Genomic DNA, 22280 nt, shown 5'->3' on the forward strand with positions numbered 1-22280 from the left:
GATTGTCTCCTGTTTTAAGAACTGTCTGAGCAGGCTTTACTCGCCAGCCCTTGTTTTCATCCCGCCTGAGATGGTATCTAAAACATTGCTAAGTACCCTGGCTTCACGGTGTCACTGGGGCTTACAAAGAGTACAAGACACCCTAAAATTTCCTTGCTGGCTTGCTGTTTTGACACACTGAGAGCAACCCTGTGTGATTAAGACTGAGATTCACAATCCTTTTCGCACTGCCACCAAGATTCCTACCCACCTTTTTGGTATCAGTGTCATCCGTTTTTTGTCGGTGTTTCTTTTCATCCACTAATGCAACTGCGCTCTCTTAGGTCTTCGTACTTGTTATATGGAAGATTGCTTCAACTCTTAGAAAGCTACCGGCTGGTAATTAAGTAGGCTTCCCGGTATCATGAAAGGGGCAGTGTTCATCTCAAAGTTGTATAGGGACGGTTATAATAAGTGAGTGCAGCTTCAAATCCGCAATTACATCAAGCTGAGAAGTGCGTATGCATTTTGTATGTAGCGTTTGATGCTAAGAAAGCATCGCTAAGCTAGTCCATTAGCTGCTGTGTGATATAGTGCGGTAACCCTGAGTATAAATCCACGCCGCTCTTCTGTGCTACCTATGTTGCTGGATAGGAGAGGCAGGTGCACTGTATAACAATGCAGCGTTTATACTGTCTTCGACAACCTTTGAAACCATACATTGGTGATCAGTAGAGCATATTAACATTCCCCATAGTTAAGAATCGCAATCAGTATATGAATGAAAAAGATCGGGATATGCAGAAGGAGGTCCCGTAATTAGAAACTCAAAGGGGACCTCCTGTGCATGATGTACACTTATACCAATAACCAAAGAGGTTACAAGATAGCACCGGCACTACTTTTATTTTTGATAATGTAGCGGACGCATAATGTACAAGCTGCCGGCCAGTTTTCTTCTACCTCTTATTTCGAAATTTCGTCTAAGGCTTTACTTTTATTTCCCCGATGCTTTCTCGGGCTACATTGTTTTGATCAGTCGTACGGTTGTGTCTGACAACAGAGTCTTTGGGACCACTTTTTTTGTGAAGTTGTACTGAAAGCACAACAGTTACGACAAGCAAAATAGTCCGTTGGTCAAGTTGGAGCCTTTTAACGCTGTACAATAAATTCTTATTGCTTAACATTGAGTATTAACTGAAGAACGTGCACTTTCGGATATCGACGTTGAATTTTAAATAGCAAACGTGCAGCATTTATGTATGTGGTCGTAAAATTTTTGTTGGGGCTTTTGTATTCTTCGCTAAGCTTTTCTTCTCCAAATTCACTTCTTTCCGTGCACTTGAGTGGTTTTTGGCACGCATATTTCAATGTCGAGCAGCGGATACTCGTTGCCCTCGCGCATGCTGGCGTGTGTGCGGATGTTTTAGCGTCGATGAAAGCCTAATGCCGAAGTTAGGTGGAACGCTTATTTGATCTCCAATACAGCCAGAATGCTGCCTGAAAGTCCTGTACTGACAAATAGTTTGTTCCGCAGACGGCGCTATTGTTGTTGCCGGGTAGTACTGAGTGGGCAGTGTTCGCTAAGGACGTTCAAGGTCCAGATAAGCTCAGTGAAGCCGTGTTACCTAACTAAATGTCGCAGTGTAGGTTTTATTATAGAAGACAACGAAGGTCTGTAAGTAGCGTTTTCATATGAAATCCAGATGAACGGCGGGGGCAGGGGTGTTGAGACTTGAGAGCCATTCCATGCAGTCTCGAACCTTTAGAATATGGTAGTCTAGCATGCTCGGATAACAGTGTACGCGGCTAAGTTATGCACCAGAGCAGTGACTTTGCGGCTGTTGAAGGGCACATTCAAGTCAGTTGTTCAACTTGCTTGGCAGTTAATTCGGGACTTCGGATGTCAGCTCCATTGAATTGTTCCCGTGTGGTTACGTAGGATCATCGCTTTTTTAGGCGGCATTTTTATTGTTCTCTGTCACCAAGGGGGGTTTCAAGTGGGCATAGGTGATAGAAAAGGTTCGGCGTCGATAGAGGATTCTTGGTAACGTGAGGCGCAGTTACATCATGGCCTTCTATGATGGCTGTTTCAATGCCTAACGGACGTCATACAGTTTTGGGCCGCTTTTCAGAGGGTCTAATTTTTCCATGGGCCCTATGAGATCTTCGATGTGTCGAAGCGGATACGTGATGGAATTGCCGTTTAGAAATGGTCAGACGTTCAACAAAGAGGCGGAGCCGACGATCTGCACGTGTCGTGCTTGCGGGTCAAGTACGCACTGCCCATCGTTATGTTTCTCGTCTTTCGCAGCCACCAGCAAGGTGTCGGCTGAGAGCGCTGGAGCCTGCCGTTGCTGCATAATTGGGCTCTGCGGGTGCTCACCGAGGATACCCTTATTCACGTTAAAAAAGGAACGCGTCCGGTGGCTTAGTTCGAACCTCGCTGCCCCAGTCCAGCAGCACGACTCTTTAACCATTAGGCCACAAGTACACCACCGATTCTCTGATGCCAACAGAACTATCACGTTCCGATGATCGCCGCGTGTTGGCTATGATGATGATGTTCATGCTATACCAGATACCTTAAACGTAGTGTTGGCCATGAAGCGGGCAGTACATGTCGTACCAACGCAAACTAGATCTTCAATGTGATCGTCACCTGTTCATGATTATGATTCCAATACCAAGGCAGAGGCATATTCACATCGGTCGATTAGCCATGAAGAATGTCCGCATCCTGATCAGGCTACAACCACTCGTGCACTTCTTTAGAGAATACAACGATACTATGGTAGTTGTACTAACACCTAGTAGTCCTTTGAGATGATCGTCTCATGCTGATGAATATGATTCGTATACTATGTTACATATCCACAGCCGGCTATTGGCGAAGTATGTTTCGGTCTTTACTAAGCCAAAGTTCGATGTACAGTTCTTTCGTGTGGAACACCAACTAGCAGTTTCATGTGGTCGCTCCATGTTGAATATGAGGATGATTTTCTCACTGTGGTACATTCCCTTAACGGGGATCGGCCAAGAAGCTTATCCACGGCTTAATTATGATGATGCTTTCTATACTATGCTACATATCCACAACAAGGGATTGGCCGTGAAGCATGCGGTACATATCGTGCAAACGCCAAATTTCTCTTCAGAAGATGGCAGCCTGTGGATGATTATTAAGGGAATAATTATAAACACGCGTGAGCAATATGCTTTCGCATGACGCTGTTAAGGCATCTCGCAAGACAAAGACACATGGCAGCTGGTTCGTGGCAGTATTGTTTCGCATTCTGCTATTCGTAAACACTAGCGCCATCCTTTATTGATGCTGTCTTCGTATTGGCTCGCGGAAAATGTGCCCAAACGCTGCAAAATAGTTAGTACCGTTCCGCAATCATTTCAACCTCTGGATGAGTTTTCTGCAGCATCGGGGAGGATGCCGAACGTATCAAAGAAGCTGGGATCATTGATGCGGAGTCTGGCGGTACACTTACCCGTTGGCGTGATTCCCTTGCCCCAGAAACTGCTTATGTGTGGCCCTGCCGATAGTGTTTTCACGTTTCTAGTTCAGAAAGCTTTTGACGCATAATCAAGAAGCCAGTACTGCATAATGTCCGTTAATATAATGGTTTAGGTCAGCTTGTCAGCTTCGTCACCTGCAAGAAATCGTCCTGGCCATATGGCCTTTTTCCGGCAGTTGGAAGCTATTCAGCGTTTTTCACCGGATGAAACTACCATTAGTTTCGCCGGCGTCGATTAGTGCAACGGCCCCTGATGACTTCAGCGAAAGTATGGCGTCTCGGGGAAGAGTGACGCATAGGCGACGGAGACTACCAGCGACGACGTTGCGAAATAACTTGTTTGGCCGTAACGTGATGCTCGTCCTTGGTTTGACGGTCTTCAAAGCGAGGATGTAAAAAGCCTCCCATGTAACTAACGGTCAAGGTGGCCCGGCTCGCTTCAGTAAAAAAGTTATTGACGAAGTGAAGAGTTCCACAAGTCAGTTGTTACTATGAAGGTCGCTTCCGATGGAAACGCTTGCCTCAGCTCCTAGCGACGACAAAAGAACTTCTTGCTCGGTAGAAGCAAAAACCAGTGTCTGTGGCTGCTCACGCTCTATTCTACGAATCGGTCCTTGCAGAGAGCTCTCCCTGCTCATTGGGAGTGGCGGCGCTCAACAATTATTTATTGTAGAGGTGGTGAAATTACCGGTTATTGCCAAGCTGTCCTTCCCATTACAATTATATCCATCGGCTACTGTATTTCGGCTACCGTGATTGGTAGATTTCGTGCCCAGCCTGTCAAGAATGGGGCTGTAATCGATCGTACAAGATGGTACACATTCTAGGGCATACTGGGGTCAGCTAAGCATAATAAATGGGCTATATCCACAGCAAACATGATGACGCTTTCAGTGGATTTCTCAAGGTGCTCTTCAATACGCTGTTGCTCCAAATCCCCTGGTCCGACCTGAAGAGTATGTCAAGGAGCGAACGACGCCAGTTATTACACGTTTGGAAGAGCGCTTTCTTCTTCTTAAACCGTTTACGAGCACTGTTTTCTATACATTGAAATAAGCATGGAAACGTTTTTGTTTCGCGCTCCAGTTGAAGACCTTAGGAGCCCTTTTCAGCTAGCCAAGCTAGTTGCCATTGTCTCGGAATGCTTTGCCATGAAAGGTGCCTGCAATGCAAGGAGGACCAAAAGTTACGTGCGAAAGCTGGGCCACCATCTGTGAAGATAGGAGATTCGTGGACGTAGGAATTTCCATGCTGGTGAACCGGAGGTGAACTTCGGGCGCAGGCGTAACAGGTTGCGAAATAATTGGTGAAGTCGAATAGCGACAAGAGGTTGAGTCTATGGGCCCCAAGCATCGTGTTCAGGTTCCAGCACCTCCACCAATATGGTGGCGTCAGCAGCTATAGTGCAAAAAGCACTAATCAGCAGAAACTGTAACAACTTCTGTGTTGTGTTGCTGCTCGAGCGACTTGGACACAGGACCAGCCCAGTTGATAGCAGAAATAGAACTGGGTTCATTCAGAATGTTCAGATTCTCGAAGCGTTACTTAGGTGGCACGAGCTCTCGGCTAATTTGAAGGACGTTGCAGAGACGTAGGGGGAGACGAACCAATGGGCACAAATAACATGACCTTCACGTTATTGAGAGTCGACGTTCTAGCTAACAAATGTGTTGTTTATAAAAGCCGATTTTACATTTATTGCATGTTAGGGAAATAGTAAGTGGCGTTTATTCTAAATACGTGAAGTCATTTCCCAAGCAGGGGTGTCGCGCATGAGGCTTGACATTATTTCCGGAACGACTAGCTTGAGGTGAACGTGACGGTGGTTGAATTTGCTGAGCTAGAACTGGTGGATACCCTTGGGTGAACGCTGATTATAGTTGGCTCAGCTATGTCATAGTCCTCTGGTAAAGCTTCAGTGACAGCCCGCTCTACAGCTATCGGTAGTAGGGGGATGCAGTTTCTGAAGAAGCCTCCGGTGTCTTCTCTTTACAGCGTATGTACGAAAGTCTAGACCGCTGTTGAGCACTGTGCCTTTTTAATGCGATATCATTATACGCCCCATGAAGCGGAAAGTGGGGCAAGCGTCCGGCGTAAACATCCGATACTGACTAAACCTATGTGGCCAAGTGAACGCGTCACGCTCCCGACGCTTTACGAGCTACGGCTTGCGGGGAATAGCCACGGCGTCAGACGGGAGCCATAGTCCACGCAAAAAAAAAAATTGCTTTGCCCAATTCAAAAATTCGGAACGATTACCCCCGTTCAAAACCGAGCTGGCACACTGCGAAAGTCGACTTTACCCACCCGCAAAACAAGGACGGCCTTCCTTCAAAATTGTCATTGCCAAATTCCAGCAAATGGCAAATAGAAAACTACCGCGCGGAAGCCAGAATGCTTTCGCATTCAGTGCATGTAAGTGGACTTAAGTATCTCTATAGCTTTTTTTAGTTTTGATTGCGCCGAAGCTACACAGGCTAACCTGGCATTAGTGGTGGTAGATTTCTTGTGTGGTAGTCTGCATGTCTGTGCTGCTCTTTTTGCCATTGCTGGAGTACCACATGGCGGGGTGAAGTTGGGATGCTCCTTTTCTGAGCGCTTGACACGGCAGGTAGGAAAGTACGCAGCTTCGTTACTGTTATGAGCTCAGATGGACATGGTTCTCCTACAAATGACGTTGATGGATGGTTAAGCAGCACCACTGTGAGGTCTTTGCCTTCCTCTGCGGCCGTCGTCTTCATTCAAGTGGCTGTTTGGAGGCTGATTCCTCACTGACAATTCCCCCTCGATGGAAGTGTTGTGGTTTCAGTGGTCTTTGCTTTTCCTGGGCCTGCAGCAATCACTTCAGCTGTGAGTTGATGACCCAGATACGTGGCTATCGTTAAATTTAGCGGGAGTTTACTTTTGCTTAACTTAAGGTTGTCAACACGTGCTAGTGTGAACACATTTCCGAAGTCCGCTGCGTGGTCTTGAATGTTTCGTGACGCCACTATAACGTCGTCGAAAAAGGCCTAGACGGCGACTTGGCGTTCGAAGACATTCTCAATGGCTTTTTAGAAGAGCCCAGAAGCTGTTCCGAGGCCAAATAAAACAGGAAAACATTGAAATACTCCCCTAGGCGCCGTGAACGTGCCCAAGCGCGAACCTGCTTCACCCAGGACTAGCTAGTAAAATGCACTTTTCGCGTCGAGAACACAGAAAATGTTTGTGCCACCAGGGTTTCGAAGAGCCCTTTCGCTACTTGCCCCTTATTTTTCTCTCTATTTATATAGCGTTATTCAAGTTCCAGCATAGTCGAACGCCACTACCATTTTTGTTCATCATGACAATCGGATTAACGCAGTCGAAAGGCTCCGTGACACCCACGATAATTCCAATCTGTTGCATTCGTTGGAGTTCTGCCTTGACTTTGTGCTCTAATCCACCAGGCGCCCGGCGTGCAGAGAACGCCGTGGTTGTTACTTCGTTTAGCTGTATGGAATACACTTCAGACAGTTTTCCGATGCTTTCAACTACACCAGGAAGGTCGTCGTGCAGGTTTGAAGCACTTCCGTTGCTTTGAACGCAGCTACGTTATTCGAAGCGGCTGTGTTCTCGTGATGAGATTAAATACATTGCATCCATGTGCGCACAAACTTGCTTTCAGCGGTTGGATAACGAAAAGAAATTTTAGTGTGCACTCGTTTTCTTTAGTTAATCAGCGCAATTGGCAATCAGTGTCGATGGGAAGTGAGTCGTGTCGTACTTAGCTTGGATTCATGTTCCGATGGCCATGTGCCGAGTTGATCCTTAGAAATTAGATTTACGTCTGAGCCGTTGTCTAGCTTGTCAGACGTTCGTCCCATTTACGTTGATTGTTTCCAACCAGTCAGAGTTTAGTTTGTAGCGCTTTAGACAATCGGAGAAAAAATCGGTGATCCTGCTGCTGTGGATCGTCGAGGAGACCTATGCGCTGGCGGGAGGTGATGCTGTCTGGTTGCCCTTGCCTATCCATGCTGGATATATGCTCGAAGTTCTCATGCTTTTAACAGTTGCAGCCATATGCTTGGCATTCGCGCGGTATTTGCATTGTTCCACAGCAGGAACAATTCTTGTGGTTTCACCTGCGGTTTCAGTTTCTGGTTCCTAGAACTTCCTGCCTACTACGAGTTTTATTTCAGCTCTTTCTGCTTTCCTATGGCTTCCACTTCAAGCTTCGTCTCTTCAAGCGGTTTGACGTACTTTTTCTAAATTTCCGCTGCCTCTCACATGGTTATTATTCTGTCGATCATGAAGTCCGATTCGTGGAAACAGCATCCATGCGGTACTGCGTGCCTTATCCCTGCAATTAGGTGGCCGCCAATGAGTCTGTCTTTTTTCGCCTCATTGTTGCATTCTTCTTGCCTCCGAAGGCCTGTTACAAACTCGTCGAACGTGTGTTCTTTTTTTTCCTTTATTATATTGAAGCCAGATGACGCCTATATTACGTTTTTATATGGCTAGCGAACGGCGTCGAACTGTTCTAGAAGGTAGGTAGCTTGATCAGTCGGCTGCATGCCGTCCATCATGGAGGTGGAATGTGAAATGTCTTGGCGACGCGGCTGCCGCGGGCCCTGTGTAAATGGCCGAGTAAGGCCTTTCGTTTGGCAGCGGGTCTTGTGGCATAAGCTTAGGCTTCTTCGTGGCAGGTATACGCTTCTTTCCATTCATCCCAGGCTTGATGCGGATTGCCGCCTTGCTCGAAGTGTGCAGGTGGGTGCAGGAATGCGTTGACCATAGTTGTGGGATGGTTCCGATTACTCTGACACCATGTTATAATTATGTTTTATTGCTATTGGATCAAGTCCGACAAAGGACAAGCGGAGTTGAGAGCAGAAGTAGAGTTGTTTGTTTATTCAGGGTGTACACGTTCAAGAAGCATTACACAGGTGGCCCGAGCTATCGGCTAATTTGAAAGACTTTGCATAGATGGCAGGAGAACAGGAAGCGATGTGCATATATAACAAGGACGGTAATTTTCTACTGCAGGCTAGTCGCTTCGTAACTGTGGACCTTTATATGCCGATATATTCTCCTGTCATCGTCCTTGCCGCACTACAGACGTGCTGTACGATGACAATGGCATAACAGAAGTGTGACAACAGCGGCATGTGGCGACAGTGAGATGACGATGGGATTGCGGTAACTAAATATAGCAAGACGACAACGGCATGGCGAGGGTTTCATAGCACAAATAAAAATGATAATGTAACTTCCATCACATCCTAAATATTAGCACATACCTAATCGCTGAAGCTAGTAGAAAACATTGATTACTAAATTGACATAAAAGGCTAGGTAGAGAGGCTCAACGGGACTCAAGTTGGCAAGAAATACCAATGTCAAATAAATGTTATTTATAGCTTCCCCAGGGCTGAGCGGAGTCGAACACTGTTACACGGATTTTCCAATAAATGCAGCTCGATGCTTCAGGGCACTACACTATGAATCCCCATGAGTAGCGATGGAATTAAGGGAGCAATCCTCAGGTTTTGCGCATCGTGCACATCGACACGCAGCGCATCTTCGAAGCCACACGTGGGCGTTGCGGGGGTACGGATAGGTGGCAAATCTTGTCCAGAAGGAAGGGCAAGAGAGGAGCGCAGCAGCAGTGCATGGTTCTTATACACTGGTGCGCCACCGGCGAAATATCAGAACCTACGAAAAGAAATGCGCAGACTTCGCCGCGGCACCCCTAGATGGCACTGCGGGTCTTGAGGGAAGGAGGAGAGGAGTTTGCCTGCTCCATGCGCCACATAATTGACGCGCTTCGGTGATGGCAACATAGTGTGTCGCCACAGTTGTTCACTGCTAATCGTACTAAATTTAACAATCCTCAGGAGACGGATTTTGTTGGTTTTCTCTTTTCTTTCACGGATTTCGTGGGCAGGCGCCGCTGCGTAGTGACTCCATCGTAGTGTAAGCTTTGTAGGTTTCTTATACAGTTTTCTAGGCAACAATCAAGATTTATTGGCCTTCCTTTAGAAAGCGGGTAATGAAAGATAGCCTCATAGCCTGCTTCAGTTAATCAGGTATGCTATACATTTTCTTTTATTCGTTGATTTTGTACCCATCTTTTTAATCAGCATTCTCTTTCCTAAAATGTCTACATCTAGTGTCTGCCGCTACTTATGCCTGTAACGGATTGTGGTCCAGTCAATGTTTTTCCTGCTTTTCTTTTCTAACGAATATTCTTTACGAATTTTGCTTATCTAAAATGCGGAGCGGTTCCGGCCTTCCATTCACTTTCAATCAAAACACTTCTGCAAGGTGTAGGTTGTCTACGGGTCTCACTGGTTAAGTACATTTGCATCCCATTATGATATGCTGAATTGTCTCGTAATTTTTGCTGCCACAAACACATACTTTATCTTCCGAATCTATCTTGGGCAATCAGCCAAAGCTTCAAAAGGAAAATAGGTTTTGTGTAGCTGGACTCCTCGTTCGCGCTTCCCTAATACCAGTCCCTAATATACCCTTCCCTAATATCAGTCGGCCATTTAGCGCAGTAGCCGCGAAGCCGGAGGTTACATATGAAACGCGTGGCGCACCGGCGCTTGCCACAACTGCGAAACACGTCATGCCGGAACCAGGATCCTCTCTCGCGCTTAATTTGTTTTGACTTGATAGTTATCTATCCTATGTATGTTTCATGAGCAGCTTTTCTAGACGATGATGATGATTTATTGACATCTAATTTGAAATAGCGTAATGAAAATAGACACATAGCCGGCATGAATTAGTCAACTATGCTATAAACGCTTTTCATTCTACCATTTCTCGGCACATCTCCTCAAACTGCCCTCCCATCTTCAAAACTTTGCTACCTCGTATCGCTGCCTTCATGCCTACAACCTATCCGGTCGTATGAATTTCTTCACTGCCTTTTTGCCACCAGTACTCTAAACACATCTTGTTTATCATGATTTGGGACCGGCTGATGCCTCCATGCACTTTAAATTTAAGCACTTCGGTATGGTGTCACCAAGGAGTATCAATTGGTGAATACATTCGCATGTCCCTTTCTTGAATTTTCTACCCCAGACACATGGATTATGTTTTTGCGTATATCTGCTCCAGTATCTTTGTGACCGCAGGCAACTTGCTCGGTTATTAAATAGCAACGCACTGCCATGGGTGTCGCCGTAATCATTCTCCCTTCTAATTCTTTCTTCCTATTCTTGCAATCCCTTTGGTACACTGCCTGTCTTAGTTTTTCTCATTTTCTTGTTGATGACTCCTCGTTGTATATTTACACTTTCAATTACCCTGTACTTTGTTGCCAGCTTTTTCGTCCTCTACGTACATTCTTCACCTCTTTCTCTGGTTCCGCGCACACTGCGATTTTGACTTATGAACTAGCAATTAGCGCCTCAAGCGGCCGCGGCGCAAAGCTACCGTGTTTTCAACGCAAGGAGGAGTTTCTAGCGAATCATGAAACCTACAGGCCGAATATCAAGAAAATAAAAGTGAAAGAGGGGTATAGAATACCAGCCAGAACAGTTCTCTGATTATGCTGAGGTACACTTAAACGTTGTCCGCGCAAGGAATTTTTATCCAATAAGTAAGCTTGTGGAAAGTACAAAAAATCTGATTCGATTTTCAAGACAAAAATCATCCTTGCGATAAAACTAGCAAGGTTGTCGTATAGTGTCTTTATCTGTTTCGCTAAATAGCTTGGGAAACGTTAGCTGAGACACACAGTAAATGCCGCCATAGCACTCCTTGAGGTAGCATAACACGTGGTTGTAGAAGTGGCTCATTTGTAGCCTACATTTCTGCTAAAAATCGTAACGTACACCCTATGGCTAGCTGCAAGATCCATGCAAGCAACACAGTATAGCCCGGTAGCCCCACTGCAAGCTTTGCTCGGCTTCACTGTCTCTCAAATAAACTCAAAGAGCTCTCAAAAGAAACATCACTCCATTGTATGCAAGCAGTAGTGTATTAATAAAGTGTTACAAAAATATCCAAATAATTTCGATGGTGATAAGCTGAAACCGCAGGCGACTGTTTCTATAAAGCAAGCGCCACCATAGTGATCTCTAATTCACTTCGCTGCTTAGGCGCATCAGGCATCGATTCCAGAGGAAGTTTGAAGGCTCCACCTTGCATACATCTCTTTCACAATTATAATAAAAAATTGTCTAATGAACAGGAAAAGCATTATTTTTGGTTACAACACAAATGACAAGCCAAAACTGGGAAAGCTTTTACGATTTGAACAATGGCAACTCTATAACGTTTTTTTAAAGAAATTAAGCCTTAAAAGAGAAATTCCGACGCCATGCGACAGCGATGCAGACGCTGTGAGGTCGATTCAGGATCGAACAAATTTTGTTGCTCTACACATCGGCGAAAAAGTGGTGATGCACGCAACCGTAGGCGGCCAGTGCTTGTGGCCCTTCATCGCCATACACTACGCGGCCAATGGCAGCACAAATTTTGATGCCAAATCTCTGCAATGGCGATTCAGCAAAACATCATGCAGGCTGAAATTGATGTGGACAAAAGGGCTATTTCATGGACGCTTCTGACGTCAGATTATTTCAGCCTCTCTACCAGCTGCGATGGTGGCTAACTCACAACAACACCATGAATTTGCGGAATTCTGTGTAGTCCCGGCACTTTTGCGTGCTTACGCAAAATTTTCTTCTAAACGCTTAAATCACACTAAAGCTGCCAAAGCCAACAAAGAATTTGGCAGACGAAAGTTGCCAGCTCGAAGTTACGTTTATGATCTTCATAAAAACGCAGAACGATTTCGCGACACGACCTCTTCTTTTTATACCGGAGCTCTCGACAACCAAGCAGATAGATCTCAGGGTGCATACTGGTGGTCATGCAGCCTAAATGTGTGTCAATATAGGGTGTATTTTCGTGCCCAAGTTGCGCTTCGATAAACAGCTTGGAACCGTTGTGGCTTCTCCTGTCATCGGGCAGAACCATCAAAAAGGAGGAGCCACGCAAAGGAATTGCATTGGACTGCAAGTGGTGAGCTCCTGCCCGCTAATAAATCCCCTTTAAATTGTTCCATCCTCATCCATAAAGGGGCACCAACAGTCTTTGAAGCGCTAAAATGATGGAATGAAAACCATGTGCAGCATACCTAGGGCCTATAACATAAAACTATTACAATCGTTCTTATTCCCATCTCGTAACGTAACATTTATGTAATCACCGTCGTAAGAACCAGGCAGTAGCCCGCAGACTTGTTTGAGAGGCCCAATCATAAGCGCACCACGTTTATAGAAGGTCCCTTGTTTTCGCTTTCAAAACGAATAGCATTGCCTACATTTAGCAGGTTTTGTTGTGCAACTGGCTGAGAAGAGAAGCGGGGCACCCTCAAGTGGAAAGCGTTTCGGTGGGGCCGAGCCAGCACAGTGCAAGTAAACAACCGGATTAGGAGGGTGATGCCGTTGCCTGTGATTAGTCCGCTTACCTTATTTAACTTTCAGTGGCTGGTAGAATGTCGCGGCGGAGTGCGGCCTAAGGTGGAAAATCCGTCTAAAATGAATCCTCAGCAAAGTAGAGTTGGCAGAGCAATGTCGCATGCGTAGGGAAAGGTCTCCATAACGTTATACTGCAAAGAAAAACCATTTATTCTTCCCAAATAAATCCACGTTACCCGGCAGCTGAAATATCCAGTTGCACAGTGATCTGATCGGCAGGCAGATATTTTCTATTCCTTTCGAAACGGGGCAGTCTCCGGGTATTCAAAAAAAATTTTCAGCTTTGTTTGGCTTATTAATCTGTCTATAACGCATACACGTCAATTTGACACGGTGAGCTTTCGCGGTATTGTGACCTCGTGTTACAGACAGGCACATTGGGCGCAGCCCGAAAAAAGTTTGACCACTAGCACTTCCTCAAACGACGCCTTCTTCGCTAGTGGCTATGAAGGCCTCTAGTGAGAAATTATTATTTTTCTTTCTTTCGGTCTAATCATGCGTAATATGTGAACACATGCAATATTTGACGGTGCATTTCTGCGGTTTTCGCGATGCTACGTAATAGACAGGCGCAGTGTGTGGTGGCTCTAATCTTTTTTTTGCCAATCGTGGAGTGCTAACTGCAGAATCCGAATAGAAAAGTTTGAAATAGCTTTACTTTATAGTGCCCCTGATTGAGATAAGTAGGCTAGGCAACTATTTGTCACCACCCTGTTTCAAAGCAGACGGCAATGAATTACCGTCATCAACAGCAGCAGCCGCACCACACCGCTTTCACGTCCCTGACAGCCATGATGGAGGCTTTACTGGAGGAGGCTGACTCGTTTAGTAATGCCCGTCTAGAGAACGTCAACTTGCGGTACGGGAATGTGATGGATGCTTTCACAAGGTTCATTTTCAACAAAACGCCCACTAATATAAACTAGGTGATGAGGCATGGATAAGAACAAAATGATATTGCTTGTAGACCGTCTTAACGCTGATCTCGACAATCGCCCTACCGGTTTTTCTGCGTGACCATATGAAAAGATGAGGGCTAGCTGTTAGAGGCGAGGCGTACGATGTATACCTGGAAAATGAATTGATAACAAGTAATGGCGAAGTGTCGCCTACAGGAGAGGTCAGGATATAGATATTGTGAAGAATGATTGTTTTTGCCACACCTTCTCACCCTTTAGGTTTTAGGATTGCAAGAGAGGACCCCATAGAAAGAAAGGGGCGAAGTCAGAAAAGGTCACACGCATGAACGTTCCCAACCAATTTTGAGTACGCAACAAAGCAAGCATTGTTGATTGCTTCATTTCTGCGAAGAACCATCAAAACCCAACAGAGGCTGATGTGCATTACAAGGTTCCAAGTTTGCGAGCGTTGATCGCATGCGGAAATCTGCGAGAGATTAGCCGCTTGGAGTTGGCATGTCAATTGCTTTAATTGTGTATCCTGTAGGCAGGCAAGGAGTACGCTACCTTCTCTTCCCGTCTTTATAAGAAAGCGGTTATCATGATGTGATGAATAACATAGCGAAGAAGTCATGAATGAGAGTGTGACTAGTTAGCTTGATTTCACAATGTGAGCAAACAGCACAAACAAAGAATAAGAATAAGAAAATGAACATTTCGTCCTTCTGTGCGCGTTCTTGCGTTCTCTCCTCACAATATAGAGGAGGCGGTTGTCCACAAGACCGGTGCTACATGTCCTAGTGACCGGGCCCGGTTGCCCCTCAGCATAGCGATGTGTAGTTATTTATTGTACTTTCTTCAGGTAGCGAAAAAATGCTTTGCGATTCTTAGGCGAAAACATTAGATTTCTAAGTTTCAAGGTTCCGTCATAGAGAAAAGAATTCAACATGAGGGCACACTCGGAGAAAACTGGCACCCGAAAACACTTCATGCCTAGTGTTCACCACATCCGTTAGCTGAGACGAGCATCGCTAAATATAGAATGTGAAATGAACTGATAGACAAGGTTTGAATTTATTTTTCATTCCTTGCCGCCAAAACTAAAAAGCTTTGCGCACAAATGAACTTATACTTTGGGACTTATTTTTTTTGCGTCACCTAGCAACAATTCGGAGCTGGATGCGCAGTTTGGTGTCGAGGAGATTCGGTGGTTCCTGCACGATTAAAACGGCAGATCGGCCATGGGTCCTCATAGAGTTAAAAACAAGTCATAGAGGAACTTGGACGACAAGTCAGTGGTGTATCTGTCGGACGTCATTAAGCAGATGTGGAAAGATGGAAGAGTACCGAAGATGAGGAGGAGGGCTCCAACCATCCTCATACTAAGGCGGGCAATCCCCTCAGTCTCGACAACCTCCGGCAGATTTCACTTACTTAGTGCGTTGGCAAGATGGCCGAACACGCACTCTTAAACAGGGTCACGCAATACCTGGAAGATCGAGAGACTTACCCGCACAATATGATAGGCTTTCGACCTGGACTGTCAACACATGATGCCATGAAGCTGATCAAAGATCGAGAGATTGACCGTAAAACTAAGGGCACGAGAGCCATGCTAGGAATAGACATGGATAAGGCGTTTGATAACGTTCTCCACAGCATTGTTTTTAACGAAATCTCTAGCCTCGGGTTGGGCAAGCACTTTCACAACTACACGAGATAGTTTTTTGCAGACAGAGAAGCCACTCTCAGGGTGGGAGACCTCGTTTCGGACTCGGTTAGGCTGGGTTGCACACGGACGCCACATAGGTCTGTCATATCTCCAACCTTTCAATGATCGGTCTGTCAAGGAGACTCGCCGAAGTCGACAGCAAAAGTGGCACAATATATGCAGGCGATGTCCCCATTAGGTGTAGCGGAGGCAGTGATGAACGGGTGGAGGTTGCATTGCAGGAAGCCATCAAGATCACGGAAGAATATCTCAAGCCGATTGGTCCAGGGTGTTCACCACGGAAATCAGAACTTCTCCTTTGCAGACCCATAGGAAGGGGGCTCAAATCGAAGGGTTTGAAGCCGGTGGAGGACGTCGACATCACTCTACAAATAAACGGCTCCAACTAGCCAAGAAAACAGATAATGCCATAACACAAATACGGAGAGTTGCCAACTGGCAGCAGGGTCTTAGAGAGGACAATCTCGTTAAGCTGGTGCACGCCTTTGTGATGTGCCATTTTACTAACGTGGTGGCCATGCAGAACTGGCAAAGGTCGGAGAGGGACAAGCTGAACAGGTTGATCAGGAAGACTATCAAGAGGGCACTCGGCCTCCCAATATACACCAGCTCAGAGGGACTGATGCGTCTCGGCATGCACAGTAAGAGGGAAGAGATTGCGGAAGTGCAGGAAACGGCCAGGTAAGCTAGGTTGTCCACCACCCAAACAGGTAGGAGCATGCTTCGGGAGCTGGTGATACCTCCGGTGGAAATCGAGTGTCGCTTTTGCTATCTCCCTCGGGAACAGCGGAAACGCATAGTCGTCAATCCAATTACACGCAGCATTCATCCCAAACTTAACGTGGGCCGAAGACGAGATAGGGTCAAGGCTCGCCTTATCGAGGCTCACAAACGGACTTGGGATTGCTGTTTTATCAATGCTTCCCGGTACCCCGACGGGACGGCGTTAATAGCGTTGGACATCGATCACGATGGGAAAATCACGAACTCTACGACAGTTCGAACGAAGTCGGTCTGGGTGGCGGAGTAGGTGATGAAAGCCCTGACCTTGCTGGACGACAGATGGACCACGATCTACGGCGATTGGAAGACGGCTGTCCGAGCGATCGCCAAGGGCACCATTTTGGCGCAGGTCCTGAGTATTCTGCAGGGAAAGGATATCAAGCCCCACGCGATTATATGGTTCCCCGAACACACAGGGTACATCGAGGGGACCCCTCCAAACCTCTACTAGTCGGCCCATAGAGCTGCGCGAGTAGTCGTCGTCTGCGTAGATGCCGGGCGGCGCGGCGCTTAGGTTATGGACAATCGGGATGCTCCCTTCTCATATAACAAACTTATCAGACTTTTTACATCGGATGGAGATGATATCCACCGCCACATAAGAAACAAGGCAGTACACAGGCTTTAACACCCAGGTTACTCCAGGTCGGGGTATACCCTAACGCCGCGCTGTTACACAGAATCTTTCCAGAAATACAATCGACCAATATTTGCGAGCTATGCTCACACGCAGCTAACGAGGAACACGTGCTTTAGTGGCGCCCGCATTACGCATCGGCGACGGCGTCACGTCGTCCAAATGGGAGCCGGTCCTATGCAGCCCCGATCTTGAACCACACCTATATGGGGTACATTCAGTCCGCGACCCGCCGCGACGTGCTGACGCGCGTTGAGAATGACCAGAATAAAGTTTTACTATATCATACTATACCATACCATACCCAGCAACAAGCTAACGCCACGCTAGACACGCCAGATGCATTCGTCATTCGCCAGTCACGGCACCGAAGCGAGCGAGGCCGGCTGCGCATGAGAAGTTCGCCTGTTAGACGAACTCTCTCCTTTCAAGGTAGCCTGTGTGTTGGGCTCTCGGCGTATTCTTGCGTTCGACAGGGCACCACTTCGAGAGGGCAGCACTGAATTATTGGACTAGGGCGAGTTGAGAAATTGTGTTTAACATGGCTGGCGGGGGGGTGTCGGCTACCGTCGGAAGACGGCGTAAATGTATGCTGCTAGCCGAGCACTGCCGATGAGATAAAGAACGCCCTGTCGCTTCCTCGGCGCCAGTCACGATGCAGCCGACCTTGTTCACCGAACGCACACTTGAGTGCAGCACAATACCATTGCGGAAACCCTCCGTCACGTGGCTTTTTTTCATATTTCGCGGGGTTTCTTTGCAACGAGGAGAAACGATCTACGTTAGACGTATCGTGAAGGAAACAACTCGATCGATGGTTTCTGAAGGTGCTCTGCAAATCTGCCTATCACACTAGGAGTGATCAGCCAATAATTCAAAAGTTGGGTAATTAAGCACGAATAATTTGTGAGTTATGGGAAAACAAACATTGGCTGAGTAACTATAGGCTAGTGCTAGTATGAGTTCGGTTCAATTCGCTTGCGACACGCTTTTGTGATTTGAATTCTTGGCTGAAGTTACGCGGGACACCCTGTAATATCTGTTTGTCTTCGGCAATACATACGTATATATATATATATATATATATATATATATATGCCAGCACTATGAACAGGAATATCTGGAATGCAAATGAAATGCCAAACTATAGCCGCCAGTATATTTTACCATTGCTTGCTCGAACTAGGCAATAGGATACAGGGATAATTTCAACTTTTTTACTACACCAATACGTAAACACTTTCCGAAAAGTGCACATGCCTCTAACAGTTAGATGCAACATTAACATGTATGACGAGATATTTTCTTTTTGCTAAATTGTGAAGGAACTTGTGTTGAAAGTGGTGCCAGTGTTCAGATTTCTGCTACGGAGACACCGCTTCAGTTCCCCTCGGCTTCAGTTTCCCAACTAACACATGGGCCCCAATGCAAGCAATTAGGAATGTATTGTGTATAATTAAGATCACTAGCGTAATAATCGCGAAAAATCTTTCTCCACATTATATTGTACTGGATACGTTGTTTTAACTACAGAAACGGCATGGACCTAGTTAGATTCTGTTTTAAAAGAAAGGTATTCTCACAAAAGAGACAGCGGCTATTTCTCCATATTTTCTAAATTCCTTTTGCAGAAGACGAGTGGAACTATTGCTGTCCTATATTGTCGTAGCGTAGCACCCAAGTAGGAAGGCATTGTAGCTACTTATTTATAGCATTTTATGTCTCGCAACCGATAAAGCAATTTCAAAATCAACAGAATACATCATAATGGATGCTAAATAGCGAAATTGTAAAACCTTGAGGACCTTAAGGATATTAGTAAACATGCTATGCAGCCTAATCAAGACATGATATCTGAGAAATTCCGATACTTCGAGCAGTTAGCACGAATGGAACTTCAATTGTACTCTTGCCTAAAATATTTCGTTAACAATGAGGTACGGAAGACAAAGCCGTAGGAAAATTTGGTTCCCATTGGCAGCTTTTCTTTGTTTTCACTTCCCTAAGAGCACGCGCATGTCAATACTAGAGAATACAAGCCAGCATAAACTCACCCTTGCCGATGTTGACCGCCAGAACAGTTCACAAAGATTCCTAATGATAGCGGCTAAGCAGCTTATATACGTTTAGAGTCAGTACAATAAAATATCAAGTTGACATTTTGCCCGCCGTCATAATTGATTGTTGACTTTGATATGAATGAGAGTCAGCTATAGCAATAAAAAAATAACAAGGAGAATCCGCTCAGTCACTCTCACTAAAAAATATGACGCTAGGCATTTTTACTAGGATTGTAACTGCAATTACACCCACAAAGGTGCACTTTTAATAGGACATATTGAAGACAATACCTGTCATGTAAATGACGTGCTTCGAAATTTATACTGTTCGCTCATCTTTTATGGTGAATAATATATTGTGGCATACAATGTTGATAAATGACTCGCTAAAAACTGTCAGCAAAAAGACATCTTGAAATGCTCATGACAAAATGTGGCGAGAAGTTTGGTAAAATAAAATTAGGTATGTATCTAACTGCACCTTTTAGCTTCACGAACGGACGCAACTATTTGATAAGAAGTTGTGGAGGCCATATTTATAGTAAAGTTCATAAGGGGCAAGATATCCTGACGTACACCTTAGCTAAGCCCGGAACCTTTAGCTGTCATAACTCGCCTTCCTCTTTTGTTAAAAGTGATTAGAATACATAGATCGTATGCAACACCAAGTTGCCAGGCTTGGGGTAGCGCTTAACCACGGGAAAAAGGAAGAAAAATGCCGAGAGCACGTGGGCCATAATAGTCCAGATGGAACAAAATTAGGAAGGCCCCTAAGCTTCAACTTAGACACCTCATCACCAGAACAGGAATTCGGTTCCCTTGTGCAGTATTCGGCCGCTACCTCCCTCATGACGTATACTAATTGAGGACCGCCGCAGACGGAGTGCAAGAGTGGTGTTAAAGATTAATATGAAGGAGACAAAGAAACCCTGACAAAGTAACAACTTCCGTTCAGGATCGCCAATTGGCATCTTGAGTCCGTAAAGGAGCACGTTTACTAGGTCAAATACTTACAGGCGACCTTCATCGCGATGAGAAAATTTAGCGAAAAATTTAAATGGGTTCAAGTGCATACGGCAGTTATTACTAAATACTAACTGGGACCTTATCACTGTCCTTGAAAAGAAAAGTGTACAATTACTGTATCCTACTGGTGCTAACATGTCAGGCAGAAACCAGGAGGTTGACAAAGAAGTTGGATAACCAGTTAAGACGAGCGCGCCAAGAGCGCTGGAGCGAAAAATATTAGTTCTAACGTTAACAGACAGGGAAAGAGCAGTGTAGATCACAGACCAAATGGGCATAACCGATATTCCAATTGACATTAGGAGGGAAAAAAAGAAAGGCGGACAGGCCATGTTATGCGTAGGATGCATAATCGGGGGAACAATAGAGTTACAGAATGAGTGCCAAAAGAAGGGAAGCGCAGTCGACGATCGCAGGAGACCAGGCGAGGTGACGATATTAGGAAATTTGCAGGCGCAAGTTGGAATCGGTTGGCGCATGACAGGGGTAATTGGAGATGACAGGGAGAGGCCCTTCTCCTGGCAGTGGGCCTAAATGGTATGATGATTATGATGATGTAGCAAGAGGGCGTCTGTGCGCGCATAATTGTGGCGTTGCTTCGAAAGTTCAAGTATCTCAGTTTCGTTCAGTTGCTTTTCCGGCGGAGCCAGTGGTTTGTGAAAACGTCAATGAGCACCCCTCTAAATATAATTTTATATGAAGTTGAAATTATCGTATAGCTAACAAGCTGGGAGTGGCCGCAAGGTAGACTATTTAGAATACCTCATGGCTGCTTGGCTTAAAGTATATGCCGATTAGCATGCGTTTCGCGACGCGCTAACACGCGCTCACCATATGGTGGTCATTGGCTCTATCTCTTCCAACGGACTGCACGAATGCCATAAATAAGCAATGTCATTTAAGTTGTCGGTCATGGGCATCTTTGATGTAGAAGAATCGGAAGTCAAGGGAGGCTGATTAGGAGCGAAAGTGAAACGAGCCATCTCACGACTCGTTTGCATCCAAGAAAATTGCGTTAAAGCATAGTTCCTAATTATGGAGTACCTATCCTGCAGTTGGTAGAAAGTGTCGACTTCGCCGTCAGGTCGAAGCGGGGTGTCCTGTGTCAGAGCGTCCAATCATTGCGGCAGTGAACAAAGGGGCGAAAATGTATTTCCCTATATCCTTAGGTGAAGGACGGTTTTGGACGAAGTCAGGTCTGGGTTCTGGGAAATATCTTATATATGGTGTGCTCATGCATCTCACCCCTGGTCTACTCCATGGCCCGCTGCATAGGTACTGTGCGACCATCTGAAGGTGTTGGAGCTACTAGAGGAATCAACTAGGTCAGTATTGACTGGGTGCCGCTGTGGGCATGGGTGCCATGATGCAAAACAAAGTACCTGAAACGCGGTATTCAGGCGAGCAGCTTGTCGGAATGTCAGTACGCTGGATCATAATCCCTGAATAGTACGTCGCATCCAGGGTTATGGAAATCAAACTTGTCTAGCGTAAGGAAACCTCAAGGCAGGGAGGGCTGTTTCCAACGTGCCGGGAGAAGCGTATGGGAACGGGTGGAAAAAGACATGGGTCTCTGGTCCGTGATCAAATCTGGCATCGATCTCGTTTAACTATGAGTTCCTTAAGTCTAGCTTGACGATAGTTTCGGTGTTTTGGCATCCCACTGTTCAATTTGAGGTGTAGGAATAACGTGGTTGCTGTTCGGACAGTGTTCAGGATGTGGTTGTGGCGCAAATTCCACTACACTTGCCAGATTGGCCCTTGACACTTCTTTATGCTTGGCATTTCTTTACAGCAACACTTTATTGGCAGTATACATCAACGATGAAGTCTTTGTAAAAGGAAACTTTCACACTAAGATATAAGCGTTTGCCAGATAGCGGCAGGTAGCCTGTTTAAAACGCATGGCCAGGATCATCTGACGTACTTTGAGGAAACTCCATACTTGCATAGTCACACCGTTCACGTCACTTCCGCAGTTCATTGCAGCATTTTCTTACTTTCTACTGTTCTGGCCCACAAGGTTGTGATTGCCTTTGCTTTTTACCCACTGCTGTATGAACCTGTGAAGGCTTAGAGCATTGCTATATATATATATATATATATATATATATATATATATATATATATATATATATATATATATATATATATATATATATGTGTG

At 45.6% G+C, this 22280-nt stretch overlaps 1 protein-coding gene and 1 long non-coding RNA gene across 4 annotated transcripts in view; one reads left to right on the top strand and one right to left on the bottom strand.

The window, feature by feature from the left end:
- Positions 1 to 19106, bottom strand: part of LOC142590374 (uncharacterized) — a 170640-nt gene extending 151534 nt beyond the window's left edge. For 2 of the 3 annotated variants that reach the window (XM_075702454.1, XM_075702455.1), the window contains exons 1-2: positions 19082 to 19106; positions 12967 to 13107 (exon numbers count right to left, since the gene is read on the bottom strand). The gene's annotated coding sequence lies outside the window, so the exon portion shown is untranslated. The remainder of the gene's footprint in view (positions 1 to 12966; positions 13108 to 19081) is intronic. The other variant, XM_075702456.1, reaches the window with a different exon arrangement.
- LOC142590377 (uncharacterized) overlaps positions 1 to 22280 on the top strand; it is an 87874-nt gene that overhangs the window by 15164 nt on the left and 50430 nt on the right. The gene's annotated exons all lie outside the window — the stretch shown is intronic.

Source organism: Dermacentor variabilis, chromosome 8 (genome assembly GCF_050947875.1).
Source record: "Dermacentor variabilis isolate Ectoservices chromosome 8, ASM5094787v1, whole genome shotgun sequence".
Classification (NCBI taxonomy): domain Eukaryota; kingdom Metazoa; phylum Arthropoda; class Arachnida; order Ixodida; family Ixodidae; genus Dermacentor; species Dermacentor variabilis.